An 18,116-nucleotide genomic window follows, 5' to 3' on the forward strand; every position below is an offset into this window, starting at 1 on the left:
AGTTCAAGGAGTTGACTACGATGAGACCTTCTCACCCGTAGCGATGCTTAAGTCTGTCCGAATCATGTTAGCAATTGCCGCATTTTATGATTATGAAATTTGGCAAATGGATGTCAAAACTGTATTCCTTAATGGATTTCTTAAAGAAGAGTTGTATATGATGCAACCAGAAGGTTTTGTCGATCCTAAAGGTGTTAACAAAGTGTGTAAGCTCCAGCGATCCATTTATGGACTGGTGCAAGCCTCTCGGTGTTGGAATATACGCTTTGATAGTGTGATCAAAGCATATGGTTTTATACAGACTTTTGGAGAAGCCCGTATTTACAAGAAAGTGAGTGGGAGCTCTGTAGCATTTCTAATATTATATGTGGATGACATATTGTTGATTGGAAATAATACAGAATTTCTGGATAGCATAAAAGGATACTTGAATAAGAATTTTTCAATGAAAGACCTCGGTGAAGCTGCTTATATATTGGGCATCAAGATCTATAGAGATAGATCAAGACGCTTAATTGGACTTTCACAAAGCACATACCTTGATAAAGTTTTGAAGAAGTTCAAAATGGATCAGTCAAAGAAAGGGTTCTTGCCTGTGTTACAAGGTGTGAAGTTGAGTCAAACTCAATGCCCGACCACTGCAGAAGATAGAGAGAAAATGCAAGTCATTCCCTATGCCTCAGCCATAGGTTCTATCATGTATGCAATGCTGTGTACCAGACCTGATGTGTGCCTTGCTATAAGTTTAGCAAGGAGGTACCAAAGTAATCTAGGAGTGGATCACTGGACAGTGGTCAAGAACATCCTGAAATACCTGAAAAGGACTAAGGATATGTTTCTCGTTTATGAAGGTGAAAAAGAGCTTGTCGTAAATGGTTACGTCGATGCAAGCTTTGAAACTGATCCAGATGACTCTAAGTCACAAACCGGATACAAATTTTATTGAATGGTGGAGCTATAAGTTGGTGCAGTTCCAAGCAGAGCGTCGTGGCGGGATCTACGTGTGAAGCGGATTACTTAGCTGCTTCGGAAGCAGCAAATGAAGGAGTCTAGATGAAGGAGTTCATATCCGATCTAGGTGTAATACCAAGTGCATCGGGTCCAATGAAAATCTTTTGTGACAATACTGGAGCAATTGCCTTGGCGAAGGAATCCAGATTTCACAAGAGAACCGAACACATCAAGAGACCCTTCAATTCCATCCGCGATCAAGTCAAAGAGGGAGACATAGAGATTTGCAAAATACAGACGGATCTGAATGTTGCAGACTTGTTGACTAAGCCTCTTTCACGAGCAAAACATGATCAGCACCAAGACTCCATGGGTGTTAGAATCATTACTATGTAATCTACATTATTGACTCTAGTGCAAGTGGGAGACTGAAGGAAATATGCCCTAGAGGAAATAATAAACTTGTTATTTATATTTCCTTATATCATGATAAATGTTTATTATTCGTGCTAGAATTGTATTAACCTAAAACTATGTACATGTGTGAATACATAGACAAAACAGAGTGTGCCTAGTATGCCTCTACTCGACTAGCTCGTTAATCAAAGATGGTTAAATTTCCTAACCATAGACTTGTGTTGTCATTTCATGAACGGGATCACATCAACCCATCCGTTAGCTTAGCATAATGATCGTTTAGTTTTATTGCTATTGCTTTCTTCATGACTTATACATATTCCTCTGACTATGAGATTATGCAACTCTTGAATACCGGAGGAACACTTTGTGTGCTATCAAACATCACAACGTAACTGGGTGATTATAAAGATGCTCTACAGGTGTCTCCGAAAGTGTTTGTTGGGTTGGCATAGATCAAGATTCAGATTTGTCACTCCGAGTATCGGAGAGGTATCTGTGGGCCCTCTCGGTAATGCACATCACTATAAGCCTTGCAAGCAATGTGACTAATGAGTTATTTGCGGGATGACACATTACGGAACGAGTAAAGAGACTTGTCGGTAACGAGATTGAACTAGGTATGATGATACCAACGATCGAATCTCGGGCAAGTAACATACCGATGACAGAGGGAATGACGCATGTTGTTATGCGGTTTGACCAATAGAGATCTTCGTAGAATATGTAGGAACCAATATGAGCATCCAGGTTCCGCTATTGGTTATTGGCCGGAGATGTGTCTCGGTCATGTCTACATAGTTCTCAAACCCATAGGGTCCGCACGCTTAACGTTCGATGACGATTTGTATTATGAGTTGTGTGTTTTGGTGACTGAAGTTTATTCGGAGTCCCGGATGAGATCACGGACATGACGAGGAGTCTCGAAATGGTCGAGAGGTAAAGATTCATATATTGGAAGGTTATATACGGACACCGGAATGGTTCCGAAGAGGTTCGGGGTTTTATCGGAGTACCGGGAGGCTATTGGAACCCCCGGGAAAGTTAATGGGCCTCTTGAGCCATAGTGGACAGAGGGAGGAAGGCCACAAGAGGTGGCGCGTGCCTCCCCGCTGCCCAATCCGAATTGGACAAGGGGTGGGGGCGCGGCCCCCCCTTTCCTTCTCCTTCTCCCCTCTTTCCGCTTTCCCCCTCTCCGTTGGAAGGAAAGGGGAGGGAGCGAATCCTACTAGGAGTGGAGTCCTAGTAGGACTCCCCCCTTGGCGCGCGTCCTCCTGGCCGGCCACCTCCTCCCCCTCTCCTTTATATATGGGGGCGGGGGGCACCCCAAAGGCACATCAATTGTTCTCTTAACCGTGTGCGGTGCCCCCCTCCACAGTTTACTCCTCCGGTCATAGCGTCGTAGTGCTTAGGTGAAGCCCTGCACGGATCACATCACCATGACCGTGACCACGCCGTCGTGGTGACAGAACTCACCCTCGACCCACTGCTGGATCAAGAGTTCGAGGGACATCATCGAGCTGAACGTGTGCTGAACACGGAGGTGCCGTACGTTTGGTACATGGATCGGTTGGATCGTGAAGACGTTCGACTACATCAACCGCATTAACCTAACGCTTCCGCTTTCGGTCTACGAGGGTACGTGGACACGCTCTCCCCTCTCGTTGCTATGCATCTCCTAGATAGATCTTGCGTGATCGTAAGATTTTTTTAAAATTGCATGCTATGTTCCCCAACACAAACATGATGAAAGTGACTAGATGAAATTTCCGCGTGTCCTCAAGAACGCTTTGCTTATTATAAGAGATCACTCCGGTCTGTCCTTTGCAACAACAAGGATTGGGATACCTTGCTGCACCTTTGTTGCCGTTACAGACAATTTCAGTGCCTGCAGATAATACCTTGCTAAAAACCGCTTGTCATTTCCTTCTGCTCCTCGTTGGGTTCGACACTCTTACTTATCGAAAGGACTACGATTGGACCCCTATACTTGTGGGTCATCATCTTGCTTCAACAACTCTCCTTTGTGCTTCTCATTGAAATTCTGATAAATATGCCTAACACAAAACCTATGCTCCGCATCTGGCCAGACTTTTTGCACAACATTGATCAAACCTTTCTGCTTGTCACTCATAATTGTGAAAGGAGCAGTATTTGTGATGTTCGGGTCATCTCTCAAAGTAGTGAGAAACCACTCCCAAGAACATGTGCACTCTACTTCTACCCAACCCATTGCAATGAGGAAAATGCAGTCATTAGGATCAATACCCACAACACTCAGCAACACTCCTTTAAACCTTGTTTTCATGTGACAACCATCAACGAAAATAATAGGCCTGCACCCCTTGAGCCACCCGCTTTTACATGCATCACAAGACCAATATAGAGTTTTTAGACATTTCCTACCCAGTGGATTCGGCTAGACGTGGAGTGTGTTTGTTCGTGGAGGGGGATAAACTTTACTTTTATCGCATGAGAACCGCCGCTAATGTGTTTAGCATGGAAGATATTGACAACTCTTGCTCGTAACGTTGACAGGAAGGGTGCACCTCCCAAAATTTTACTTATCACCGTTTTAAGCTTTGAGCTCTGGCACCTCTGCAAATCCTTGCTTTCCTTTGCGTAGGGACTATATATTTAATTTTATGTTGAGTCATCACCTTATCAAACAGGCACCAGACCTGAGAGCACTATTGTCATCCTCATGCATTGCGTATAGTTAATGTTGAATGCATCATGACTAGATATTTTCTACCATGAATTACAATGTTTAGTCGTCGCTTGAACTTTGGAGGTGCTCTGCATTTATGTTTTGCGGTCTCAGAAAGGGCTAGCGAGATACCACTGTTGTCATATTATATCATGATTGTTTTGACAAAGTGTTGGCATTTGATATATCTTATTATTGCTCTCTAGTTGATTATGCCATTGATACGAGTTAATATTTTTTTTAAGAGTTATTGTTGACATGGTTAGTCACGATCTTTGCTGAAAACATGGGTGCTACTTAAGCTTATTTATGTAAACAAGAACAAAAGAGTTCATAAAAGTTTTTCTTTATCACTTTCAGTTTGTCAACTGAATTGCTTGAGGACAAGCAAAGGTTTATGCTTGGGGGAGTTGATACGTCTCCGTCATATCTACTTTTCCTAATGCTTTTGCTCTTGTTTTGGACTCTGATTTTCATGATTTGAATGAAACTAACACGGACTGACGCTTTTTCAGCAGAACTACCATGGTGTTGTTTTGTGCAGAAATAAAAGTTCTCGGATTTGGACGAAACTTTTTGAAGAATTATTTCAGAATATAAAAAATACTGGAACCAAGAACCACCGAAAGGGGTGTCCTATCTGGCCAAGATACACCAAGGTGCCCTCCTCTAGCGCGCCCTGGTGGGTTGTGGTCCCCTCGTGCCCCCCTGACCCTATTCCAACTCCATAAATACCTATTTTTGGAGAAAAATAGGAGAGGAAGTTTCTGGTACGTCTATTTTGCATTATGTTTTTTACTGTTATTTATAATGTTTTTATCCATAATAATGCTTTTTGGAGTAATTCTAATGCGTTTTCTCTCATAATATACAAGGTACACACCAAGAGGGAGAATTCTGGCAGCTGGAAATCTGGACCTAAAAAAGCTACGTCAGGCCACCTATTCTGCACATCTCCAAATGAGTTGAAACTCCACGAGGATTTTTTATGGAATATTTAAGAAATACCGGAGCCAATAACTACCAGAGGGGGCCACTAGGTGGGCACAACCCACCTGGGCGCGTCAGGCCCCCCTGGCGCGCCCTGGTGGGTTGTGGCCTCCTCGGCCCACCTCCGGTGCCCATCTTCTGGTATATAAGTCATTTTGACCTAGAAAAAATAAAGATGGAGGCTTTCAGGATGAAGCGCCGCCATCTCGAGGCGAAACTTGGGCAGGAGCACTTTTGCCCTTCGGCGGAGCGATTCTGTCGGGGGAACTTACCTCCCGGAGGGGGAAATCATCGTCATCATCATCACCAACAACTCTCCCATCTTGGGGAGGGCAATATCCATCAACATCTTCACTAGCACCATCTCATCTCAAACCCTAGTTCAGATATTGTATTCAATCTTGTTACTGGAACTATAGATTGTTGCTAGGGGTGACTAGTAGTGTTGATTACATCTTGTAGTTGATTACTATATGGTTTATTTGGTGGAAGATTATATGTTCAGATCCATTATGCATATTAATACCCCTTTGATCATGAGCATGTTTATGCACTACTCCGTAAGGGACCGATTGGATCCTAGAGTTTAATGTTATGGTTAGTATTATTTCCTAATACTTTTCTCCGAGTTGTTGATGCTTGCGGGAGGGTTAATCATAAGTAGGAGGTTTGTTCAAGTAAGAACAGCACCTAAGCACCGGTCCACCCACATATCAAATTATCAAAGTAGCGAATACAAATCAAACCAACATGATGAAAGTAACTAGATGAATTTCCCGTGTACCCTCAAAGAACGCTTTGCTTATCATAAGAGACCGTTTTGGCCTGTCCTTTGCCTCAAAAGGATTGGGCTACCTTGCTGCATACTTGTTACTACTATCGTTACTTGCTCGTTACAAATTATCTTGCTACCAAACTACTCGCTACTTACAATTTCAGCACTTGTAGACAATACCTTACTGAAAACTACTTGTCATTTCCTTCTGCTCCTCGTTGGGTTTGACACTCTTACTTAAAAGAGCTACAATTGATCCCCTATACTTGTGGGTCATCAAGGCTATTTTCTGGCGCCATTGCCGGGGAAGTGAAGCGCCTTTGGTAAGTGGAATTCTGTAAGGAAACATTTCTATAGTGTGCTGAAATTTATATCCACTTGTTACTATGGAAAACAATCCTTTGAGGGGTTTGTTCGGGGTATCTTCACCTCGTACGGAACCACAATTAATTGCCCCTCAACCTACTGCACCTACTGAGACTATTGAATATGAAATTCCTTCGGGTATGATAGAACAACTGGTAGCTAATCCTTATGTAGGAGATGGAACCGAACATCCTGACATGCACCTGATACATGTAGAACAATTTTGTGCATTGTTCAAGCTTGCAGGTTTACCCAGGGATGAAGTTATGAAAAAGGTTTTCCCTTTATCTTTGAAGGTAAAAGCATTGGCATGGTATAGGCTATGCGATGATATTGGATCATGGAATTGGAATCGTTTGAAACTGGAGTTTCACCAAAAAAATTATCCTATGCATCTAGTTAATCATGATCGGAATTATATATATAATTTTTAGCCTCGTGAAGGAGAAAGTATCGCTCTAGATTGGGGGAGGCTTAAGTCAATGTTATATTCGTGCCCCAATCATGAGCTCTCAAGAGAAATTATTATTCAGAACTTTTATGCTCGGCTTTCTCGTAATGATCAAACCATGCTGGATACTTCTTGTGCTGGTTCTTTTATGAAGAAAACTATTGAATTCCGGTGGGATCTTCTGGAAAGAATTAAACGCAACTCTGAAGATTGGGAACTCGACGAAGGTAAAGAGTCAGGTATAAAGCTTAAGTATGATTGTGTTAAATCTTTTATGGATACCGATGCTTTTCAAAAGTTTAGCACTAAATATGGACTTGACTCTGAGATACACTACTGTAGGATGCTGCTAACGCGACACTACGATCAGAGACCCTTCGAGAAAGTGTGTGTGATGCAATAATCACAAATGGTGCTGTATGAAAACCGTCAGAAATGATGCAAAACGTTTGCGATGGTGGATGCATCAAACACGGTTCAGATTTTAGTTGCGTGTGCGATTCAGGCCACACAGTTAACCCGTTCGAACTGTTTGCGATGAGGCAGAACAACAGAAACGGGCAGCCATATCAATGTGTGTGAGATATACGGCATACAGGTCGCTCCGATGAACCGTTTGCTATTAGGGAGTGCAACATAAACGATTAGCCAGATCAAGGTGTCTGTGAAAAAGGGCATACGGTTCACTCGGACGAACTGTTTTCGATTAGCGAACGCAACAGAAACAGTTCAACTTAACAAGATGTGTGTGATATGTGGCAAACAGCCGAATCAGATGAACTGTTTGCGATGAGAAATTACAACACAGATGGTTAATACAGTTAGTTCGTGTGCGATTCTGTGTGTACAAAAAACTTTGAAATATACAAACTATTTGCTTGCGGTGGCCAGGAATATCGCACACGATGCGTCTGCGAGTACTCGTGTGTGATGATTAGTAAGTTACACATACGTTTCCTTATGTTAACACTTGTGTGATAAATAACACGTGGCATCGGATACGGTATTCGGGTTGTGTGTGTGCTGCACTTAGTCTCCCCGCGCTCCAGTGAATGCTTCCCGCGCTCCAGCGAATGCTTCCCGTGCTCCACATGGATGTATTGTAAAATCCACGCCTATTCCCTCACCGGTTTCGCGCCACCAGCTAACGGCTTGCTGCATATAACCCAGGCGGCAACACACCGTCGCGACACTCTGTGAAGATCTAGTCCTCACCCATCTACCATTAGTTATTCCAAGCATGCCAAGCAACAACCAAAGCTTCAACGTCGACGCCTACCTGGGTTACATCTTCAGTGAGGAGAATGAGCCGGAGCAGGTCGGGGAGCAAGGGCTTCATCGGCCGGTGCAGGCACCATGGCCCATCGGCAGCGATATCGGCGTCACAGTCCTTGGGAGCACAATCGACATATTGCAGAGGAGGTGTGATGAGCAGTTTGCCATCCACCGTGCAAAAGATCCAGAGCTGCTCGGCGGCATGATCGACGACCCACCCGAAGAGCCGCGGTCACCAGTGCTCATCGAGAGCCTTATGCCCTGCAAGGAATGGGTAGAGGACCTCTGCGATTCAGTCAAGAGAAAGGCATCCTACGGCTTCATCGTTGCCCGCGGCGGCCGTGTCAACCTCGATCCCGATGATGTGGTGGCCAAGCTTGAGCGCATCTTTAGCGGAGTTGACGTCCCCGACGAAGTAGAACATCGCTAACGTGATATCTTGAGGATGCAGGTGATCGACGGAATTTGCTACCAGGCCAAAGACATGGAAATGGAGCGGTTCTGAGGAGTTGTCATGCACGCGATTGCACGCTGTCAAGCTCTTCTGGAAGAGGCCCAGCAGCCCCAAGAGCCTCCCAGCGCCAGCAGCTCCGTAGGCGGAGGCGGGTCGGGACACTCGGAGTGAACGGCCGCAAGGGTGCTATGCTGATCATGGATTCCGAGAAGACCATCGTCGGAAGGCCGCGTGTAACATCCCAAATTTTCAATTTGCAAATGTTATACATAGGCCATTCATGCATATCATATTTTACTGCATTTTTGTTTCCGATCCTCGAAAATCCTAAGCAACTCAAGGACCCACGAAGAGAGTTGGGGATTTCACGTTTGTCCTATTTGAATTTTACCAAATATTGAAACAAGGATCACTTTGGTTTTAACTTATTTTTCCCCTCAAAAATATTTCATAAAAATATATATCAGAGGTGATAATAAGACTTCTCCAAAAAAGTGAAATATTGGAGGAAAAATATTAAAATCAAATATTTGATTTTATCCGGATTTTATTGCAATTTTATTTGAATTAGAAAAAATACGCATTTTTCAAAATTGCATTTTAGGCCCAAATAAATGCTCACTCTATCCCGCATATTTTTAGAGGATGGGGAAAATTTATTTCGGGATTTTTGAAGTACGTTTAGTATTCCTTTTCTTTGTTTTTCTACGTCAGGACTTGTTTAAAAAAAGTGAACCGACTTCGGGCCGTACCCGGCCGGGACTCTCCGGGCCGGCCTCTTATAAGCCGCCCGAGCCGCAACCCCGAGGCCCAGCCCGCGCCGAGCCAACCCTAACCCTAGCCAGCCGCGCCACCGCCGCCCGACGCCACCCCGCCGCCGGAGTTGCCGCCACCGCCGTCACGTACGCCGAGGTAGCCGCCGTTTTTTAAAACCGTTCGGTTTATTTCGAAAACCCTAGATCTATTTTTTTAATAGATCGGTTCGGTTAAACACCGTTCGTTCGTTAGCCTGTCCGTTCGTTCGTTTTAACGAACACCGTTCACCCGTTAGTCGCAGATAGCGCACGTTCGTTCCTTAGCCAGTTCGTCAGTTTTTCTTTTTCCAGGGTTTTTCGCGATTATTTTCGATCGCGATTTCTGAACGATTTTTGTTTTAGTATATCTTTTCGCTCATTTATCGGAATCAGGCGATTCAAGTGCCTAGATCTTCGTCTCGAAGCCCTCTTTCTGTTTAAACAACTTGAACAAGATTTTGGTACTGCAAAATTTGACTTTAGTCCAGATTAGTAATCAGATCTTGTTTCTTTCGCAGTTTGAGTTTCGTTGCTCCGTTTGATTTGATTCTTTTTGCAAACCGGAGTTCTTAAGTTGAACTTTCTGGTTAGATCTTCTTATTTGAGTTTTACCCATGCGTCTTTGCTTGATTGCTTATGTATGCTATTGTTTGTTTGCGATAGAATTCCTGGAGTGCGAAGCGTGCTACTACGAGTCACTAGGTTTTGCGAATCGTCAGCAAGGCAAGTAACACTTTGATCATATTCCCTTCATACCCAGTTTTTATGCATTAGTTACAATCCTCAAAACATTGCATGAATAGGATGTGTTTAACTTGTGGGTTTGGGAAGTAGATGATGAGGTAGAACCTATTACCTGATTTAATATCAAACCCTTGGGAGTTACTTCTACGTTATGCTTATATTGCTATGCTATGCTCGTAGATGTGGATTGGGTTTTGAGTGTATCCATGACAGATGTGAGTTGTTAATTAATGGTTCAACTTAAGGTGGCAACTTTAATACACATCTGGGTGGATTGCTTGTTTGGGCACCTGGGGAATCCAGTGTTGTCCTAGGAGATCCCGGGATATACCGTGTGATCCTCCTACGGTCCGCCACCCAGGCTCAAAGCGATCGTGAGATATTTCATGCTAGAAACTTCCGTGTGCAGCCACAAGCCATTATGGGCTCTGGCATAGTTGAGTATGTTGTGTGACCTTTTTCAGTGGTGGGCTAGTAGATGTAGAGGGAAGTAGGTGTAACTGTCCACCCGGAGTAAAGAGTTAATGCTTCCGAAAGACTCTGTCTCGGTCATCCGTTCCTCAAACACCATGTAGTGCGAGAAATCCAATGAAGGAGATCGAGTCTTGTGGGGAAAAGTGCGTAAACCTCTGTAGAGTGTATAAACTAATCATGGTTAGCCGTGTCCTCGATTATGGACATCTTGAGTATCTAGTACTTGCATTATCCTATTGTATCTCATCACTCTAATTTAATTTGTTGGGTTGATAATTACTTTTAATTGGGATTGAGTTGGAGGTACCTTCTCAATGATGTTTCAACTACCATGATAGTTAAATAAAATTTATTCCTTTGTTGTAGGGAAAAATTGGCTTTTCGCAAAAATCATATGACCATAGATCCTCCACCATCCATATATGCATGTAGTGATAGCCTTCTTTTGTTCATTGCTCTACTGTGTTATATTGCCAGCATATTCCATGTGCTGACCCGTTTTCGGGCTGCAACATATTATGTTGCAGACTTTTCATACAAGGAGTAAGGTTCGCTAGGCCGTTGTCATGCACTCAGCTATGCCGTTGGAGTTGATGGACTCACTTTATCTTCCAAGTCTTCCGCTGTTATCTTATTTAGATGGTCTTAAGCCATATTTATTGTAATAAATTCTCTTTGGAGACATTCGATGTAATAAGTGTGTGATTGCTACTCTGTTATAAATCCTTCGAGTACTGTGTGTGCCAGCATTACCGATCCAGGGATGACACTGAAGCACAGAGACTTGACCGCCTGAGGTCGGGTCGCTACAAGATGGTATCAGAGCACACGCTGAATGTAGGACACGACCACTAAGAAAGCCATAGGTCACTCTTCTCTACTCATTTCTGACCCCTCTCCATTTTCTACTCTTTAGGATGGCGGACTCGAGGAACAAGTTTGCGCAACCAGATGAAGACGCACCCTTTGGACGACACTTGAAGGAAGTCACTAGATACCTGAATATTGGAATACCAAGCTTCACCGGGACCTACAACACCACATTACCAGAAGAGGAGCGCTGGATGATTCGAGTTCAAGTTCCAGGAAGGACATTCACGCCGGTTACGGAGCCTATAGAGTTTTCCTTTGATGCCCCAACCCGGAGTCTGGGAAAGAGCATGGCAGCCCACATCGCCATGGGACGCATTGGCGAAGTTTACCACAAGGATCTCAAGGATACTATCTACCAGATATGTGGGCGCCGAGATGAGCAATGGGAGATAGTCAGCACCAGGAGGGACAGGTCCATTGCAGCATTCATCCAGGGGCTAAACCAGCACATTCGACGCCAGGAGAACCAGATGTGCACAAGCATGATAGATTTGAAGAAGGCAATGACAAGGATTACCGAGCTAGAAGAGGAACTCAAGGCTACACGCGACGATTATGAGGAGGAAATCATCATACTGGTGGAGAAGAATGACGACCTGACAAAGAAGCTAGGAGTATTCATGGGAGACCCCGCACTAGGAGGAGAAGATGACGAACCCAAGGAGATTCCTTCCGAAGACTACATCATCATCGATGACACCGACTCCGACCCTGACGACAGTGATGATGATTATGAAGACAAAGCTGGAGCAGATATCATGGAGTCTTCCATCGATCAAAATTTCTAGATGACCACCATATGACTAGTAGTATTTTCCCATGTATATAGTAGTCTGAGCACTTTTAACGATAGTTCTAGACCGATTGTATGCCCTTTGCTTGATTGATTGAGTGATATGATTGTGTTTGTCTCATTGCATATGGGTAGTGCTTTCTCACTAGACCTTTTTCTATTCTAATTTCTCCCCTCTAAACCCATCAGATGCCTCCGAGACGTGACACCAGATTTGTCTTTCCACCGGAGATCACCCAGTTGATTCAGCAGCAGAATGCCTTGATGCAGATATTAGTCCAGAACCAAGGCAACAACAACAACAACAACCCACCACCACCACCTCCAGTTGACAACTTAGCCCGCTTTCTGAGGTTACAGCCGCCGGTGTTTTCTAGTAGCACCGAGCCCATAGTTGCGGATGACTGGTTACGCAAGATTGGAAGGGAGTTGACCACCGCAGGTTGCACCGATGCTGATAAGGTGCGTTTTGCCGCACACCAATTGGATGGACCAGCAGCATCATGGTGGGAGAATTACACAGCCACTTTCCCTATAGCCAACATCACTTGGGATCAGTTTCAGCAAGCATTCTGAACAACCCATGTCCCAACTGGAGCTATGAGCATGAAGAAGCGTGAGTTTCGCAACTTACGCCAGGGAAGTCATCCTGTGGCTCAGTACGTGGATGAGTTCAGCAAGTTATCTCGCTATGCCCCTGATGATGTGGCCACAGATGCCGCGAAGTAGGAGAGGTTTATGGAAGGGCTGAACGATGAGATGAGCATGCAGTTGATGGTGGCAACTTTTAACAACTACCAGGAGTTGGTAGACAAGGCTCTTATGATGGAAGGGAAGCAGCAACAGATTGAGAGCCGCAAGAGGAAGTATGGACAAGGGAAGTACAATTTTGGGGCTCAGCAGAAGCCTCGTTTCACCCCGAACTCAGGAGGACTTACCCATAACCATGGAGGCCACACTCACAATGGAGGAAGTTCCCATAATCACAATGGCCCCAAGAATGGAAACGGGAATGGAGCAGGTAGCAATCAGAACCGCTCTAACCCAGCCACACCCGCAAGAAGGATCAAAGTCACATTACTTGTTTCAACTGCTGGAAGAATGGGCGCTATGCGAACGATTGTCCGAAATTGAAGAACGGTAATGGCAATGGAAGCGTTGGGAAGAAGCCCAACCCTTTCAATAGGGGACAAGTGAACCACGTGAACGTGGATGAGGTTGAGGAGCAGCCTGATGCAGTTATCGGTAAGTTTTTGGTTAAGTCTTTTACTGCAATCGTTCTTTTTGATACTGGTGCATCGCACTCATACATATCAAGGGGATTCGTGGATAAGTATAAGTTGCCCACTAAGGTACTTAGGACACCTATGTTAGTAAGTTCGCCAGGAGCGGAATATATGGCAAGACAAGGATGTTTTCAGATGCCATTGACCATTGGAAGCCATGTTTTCCCCTCAGACCTGATAATTTTGGAGTCACAAGGTTTGGATGTGATACTAGGAATGGATTGGCTATCGATGTATGGGGGAAACATCGATTGCGCGAGTAAGTCAATTTTGCTCACTACCCCGGAGGGAAAAAGGATCAAGTATGTATCCAGGCATGCGCCGAGGAGGACTCAAGTAAATTCTCTCACGGGAGTTTGTAGGATCGAAAGTATGTCTAGAGGGGGGGGGGGGTGATTAGACTACTTGACCAAATAAAAATCTAGCCTTTTTCCCAATTTTAGTTCTTGGTAGATTTTAGCAACTTAGCACAAGTCAAGCAATCAACCTACACATGCAATTCTAAGAGTATACCAGCGGAATGTAAAACAATTGCATATGAATGTAAAGGGAGGAGATTGAGGGAGCAAACGCAATGTTGACACGGAGATTTTTTTATCTGTGGTTCTGATAGGTGGTGCTATCATACATCCATGTTGATGGAGACTTCAACCCACGAAGGGTAACAGTTGCGCGTGTCCACGGAGGGCTCCACCCACGAAGGGTCCACGAAGAAGCAACCTTGTCTATCCCACCATGGCCGTCGCCCACGAAGGACTTGCCTCACTCGGGTAGATCTTCACGAAGTAGGCGATCTCCTTGCCCTTACAAACTCCTTGGTTCAACTCCACAATCTTGTCGGAGGCTCCCAAGTGACACCTAGCCAATCTAGGAGACACCACTCTCCAAGAAGTAACAAATGGTGTGTTGATGATGAACTCCTTGCTCTTGTGCTTCAAATGATAGTCTCCCCAACACTCAACTCTCTCTCATAGGATTGGATTTGGTAGAAAGAAGATTTGAGTGGAAAGCAACTTGGGGAAGGCTAGAGATCAAGATTTATGTGGTTGGAATGGGATATCTTGACCTCAACACAAGTGTAGGTGGTTCTCTCTCAGAAAATATGTGTTGGAAGTGTAGGCATGTTCTGATGGCTTTCTCCACGAATGAAGAGTGGGTGGAGGAGTATTTATAGCCTCCACACAAAATCTAACCGTTACACACAAATCACCAAACTCGGTGGGACCGATTCAGAGAACTCGGTCAGACCGATTTAGTTCATAATGTGACCGTTAGGTGTTTCGGTGGGACCGACTGTCAACTCGGTGGGACCGATATCATTAGGGTTAGGGCATAACGCAATCTCGGTGAGACCGATTACACAAACTCGGTGAGACCGATTTTGGGTAATAGTCAAACAGAGAGTTGGTCAGGCAAACTCGATGGGACCGATTCGCTCATCTCGGTTGGACCAAAACGTTACGAAAAGGAAATAGAGTGTTTGCATTGCAATCTCGGTGGGACCGATCGCTCATCTCGGTTTGACCGAAATGTTACGAAGGGAAACAGAGAGATTACAATCCCATCTCGGTGAGACCGAGATCCCTATCGGTGAGACCGAAAAGACTAGGGTTTCTGGCAATGGCTATGTCAACTGAACTCGGTGGCTCTGGATAGATCAAATCGGTGGGGCCGAGTTTGACTTTTGGTTTGGGACATATGTGGATATGAAAAAGTAGTGGAGGGTTTTGGAGCATATCACTAAGCATTTTGAGCAAGAACCTCATTAAGCAACACCTCATCCCTTCTTAATAGTATTGGCTTTTCCTATAGACTCAATGTGATCTTGGATCACTAAAATAGAAAATGCAGAGTCTTGTGCTTTGACCTTGAGCCAATCTTTTGTCCTTAGCATTTTGAAGGGTCCACTTTCTAATCCATGCCATGCCAATCATTGAGCTTTCCTGAAATATTCATCTTGAAATAGCATTAGCTCAATGAGCTATATGTTGTTAGGAATTACCAAAACCACCCAGGGATAGTTGCACTTTCAGAGCTGTTCAGGAGGAAGTGCCGGTAGTAAAGGATTACCCGGATGTATTTCCGGAGGAGTTACCAGGCATGCCACTAGATCGAGATATCGAGTTTTTGATAGAGCTGTTGCCAGGCACTGGGCCAATATCTAAGAGACCATACCGGATGCCCGCAAACGATCTGGAGGAGATTAAGAAACAGATTAAGGAATTGTTGGAGAAAGGTTACATTCAACGAAGTTCATCACCATGGGGAGCCCCAGTGCTCTTGGTGGAGAAGAAGGATGGATCGTTAAGAATGGTGGTTGATTATCGTGCGTTGAATGAAGTAACAATCAAGAACAAGTACCAACTGCCGATGATCAATGATTTGTTTGACCAGCTGCAAGGAGCTAAGGTGTTTTCAAAGATCGACCTGCGATCAGGATATCACCAGTTGAAGATTCGGGAGAAGGATATACCTAAGACAGCTTTCACCACAAGGTATGGGCTGTATGAGTATACGGTTATGTCATTTGGACTAACTAACGCCCCTGCCTATTTCATGAGTATGATGAACAAGGTGTTCATGGAGTTCTTGGATAAATTTTTCATGGTGTTTATAGATGATATCTTGGTATACTCAAAGAATGAAGAGGAACACAGGGAGCATTTGCGTTTAGTTCTCGAGAAGCTCGGGGAACATCAGTTATATGCCAAGTTCAGCAAATGTGAGTTTTGGTTGAAGGAAGTTGGATTTCTTGGACACGTTATATCAGGAGAAGGTATAGCAGTGGATCCTACCAAGGTTCAGTCAGTCACTGAGTGGTTGGCACCCACCTCAGTTGGAGAGATCCGCAGTTTTCTTAGACTTGCGGGATACTACCGAAGATTTATTGAGAATTTCTCCAAGATTGCGAAGCCTATGACGGCAGTGTTGAGGAAGGACACCAAGTTCCATTGGACTGAAGAATGTGAAGCAAGTTTCCAGGAGTTGAAGAAACGTTTGACTACAGCCCCAGTGCTGATTCTGCCGGATATACGCAAGGATTTCCAAGTGTATTGCGACGCCTCTCACTTAGGACTTGGAGGAGTACTTATGCAAGACGGAAGAGTTGTTTCATATGCCTCACGACAGCTTCGACCGCATGAGTTGAATTATGCCATGCATGATTTGGAGTTAGCAGCTGTGGTGCATGCGCTCAAGACCTGGAGACATTTTCTCATCGGAAACCGTTGCGATGTATACACGGATCACAAGAGTTTGAAGTACATCTTCACACAGAAGGAGCTTAACCTCAGGCAGAGGAGATGGTTGGAGCTCATAAAGGATTATGACATGAAGTTGCATTATCATCCAGGAAAGGCCAATGTCGTAGCAGACGCTTTGAGCCGTAAGAGTTATGTTAATACCCTCGTAAGCGGAGGAATGCCAAGGGAGTTGGTAGAAGATCTCAGGGAGCTACGTTTGGAAATAGTCCCTAGAGGTTTTGTTGCAGCGTTGGAAGTTCAGTCCACATTGTTGGCAAAGATTCGAGAAGCTCAGAAGGATGACAAAGAGATTGCTGAGATAAAGGAGAGAATGGGCGAAGGAAAAGCCAAGGGTTTTTGTGAGGATGATCACGACACCTTATGGTTTGAGGACCGCGTATATGTGCCCAATAATGCAGAGATCAGGAAGTTGATACTGCAGGAAGCTCATGAATCGCCATACTCGATACACCCCGGAAACACTAAGATGTATTTGGATTTGAAGGAGCATTTCTGGTGGACTGGTATGAAGAAGGATATTGCCGAGTATGTAGCCATATGTGATGTATGTCAGAGAGTGAAGGCAGAACATCAGAAGCCAGCAGTATTACTGCAGCCTATGCCGATACCCGAATGGAAGTGGGACAAGCTGGGCATGGATTTCATCACCGGTTTGCCCAGGACCCGACCAGGATATGATTCTATCTGGGTAGTAGTGGATCGCTTGACCAAAGTAGCCCACTTTATCCCCGTGAAAACCACCTACACAAGTGCGAAGTTGGCCAAGATATATATGACTAGGATCGTATGTCTGCACGGAGTTCCGAGGACCATCGTATCAGATAGAGGAACACAGTTTACTTCCAAGTTTTGGCACCAGCTGCACCAGACTTTGGGAACCAAGCTAGAGTTCAGTACAACTTTTCACCCGCAGACAGATGGACAGACCGAGAGAGTCAATCAGATTCTGGAGGACATGTTGAGAGCTTGTGCGCTAGATTATGGATCTAGTTGAGATGACAACTTGCCCTACGTGGAGTTCTCTTACAATAACAGCTACCAGGCCAGTTTGAAGATGGCACCGTTCGAAGCCCAGTATGGAAGGAGATGTCGAACACCGTTGATGTGGGATGAAGTTGGAGACCGTCAGTTGTTTGGTCCGGATTTGATTAAGGTGTCCGAGGAGAATGTTAAGCTGATTCGAGATAGAGTGAAGGTAGCTCAGTCCTGACAGAAGAGTTATGCAGATTCAAAACGCAAGGAGGTAGTCTATGAAATCGGAGACCGAGCATATCTGCAAGTGTCACCCTTGCGAGGTGTTAAACGTTTTGGAGTTAAGGGAAAGTTAGCCCCGAGAATTGTGGGCCGTACCGTGTTTTGGAACGCATGGGAGAAGTAGCCTACAAGTTTGAGTGTAACATCCCAAAATTGTAAATTTTGGAATGTTATAATAAATAGATAGATTTGATTGATTGTTTGATTGATTGAGTGAAATTCAAAATTTTTGAAAGTTAAATGAGA

The sequence above is a fragment of the Triticum aestivum genome, chromosome 4D (assembly GCF_018294505.1).
Source record: "Triticum aestivum cultivar Chinese Spring chromosome 4D, IWGSC CS RefSeq v2.1, whole genome shotgun sequence".
In the NCBI taxonomy this organism is placed as follows: Eukaryota; Viridiplantae; Streptophyta; class Magnoliopsida; order Poales; family Poaceae; genus Triticum; species Triticum aestivum.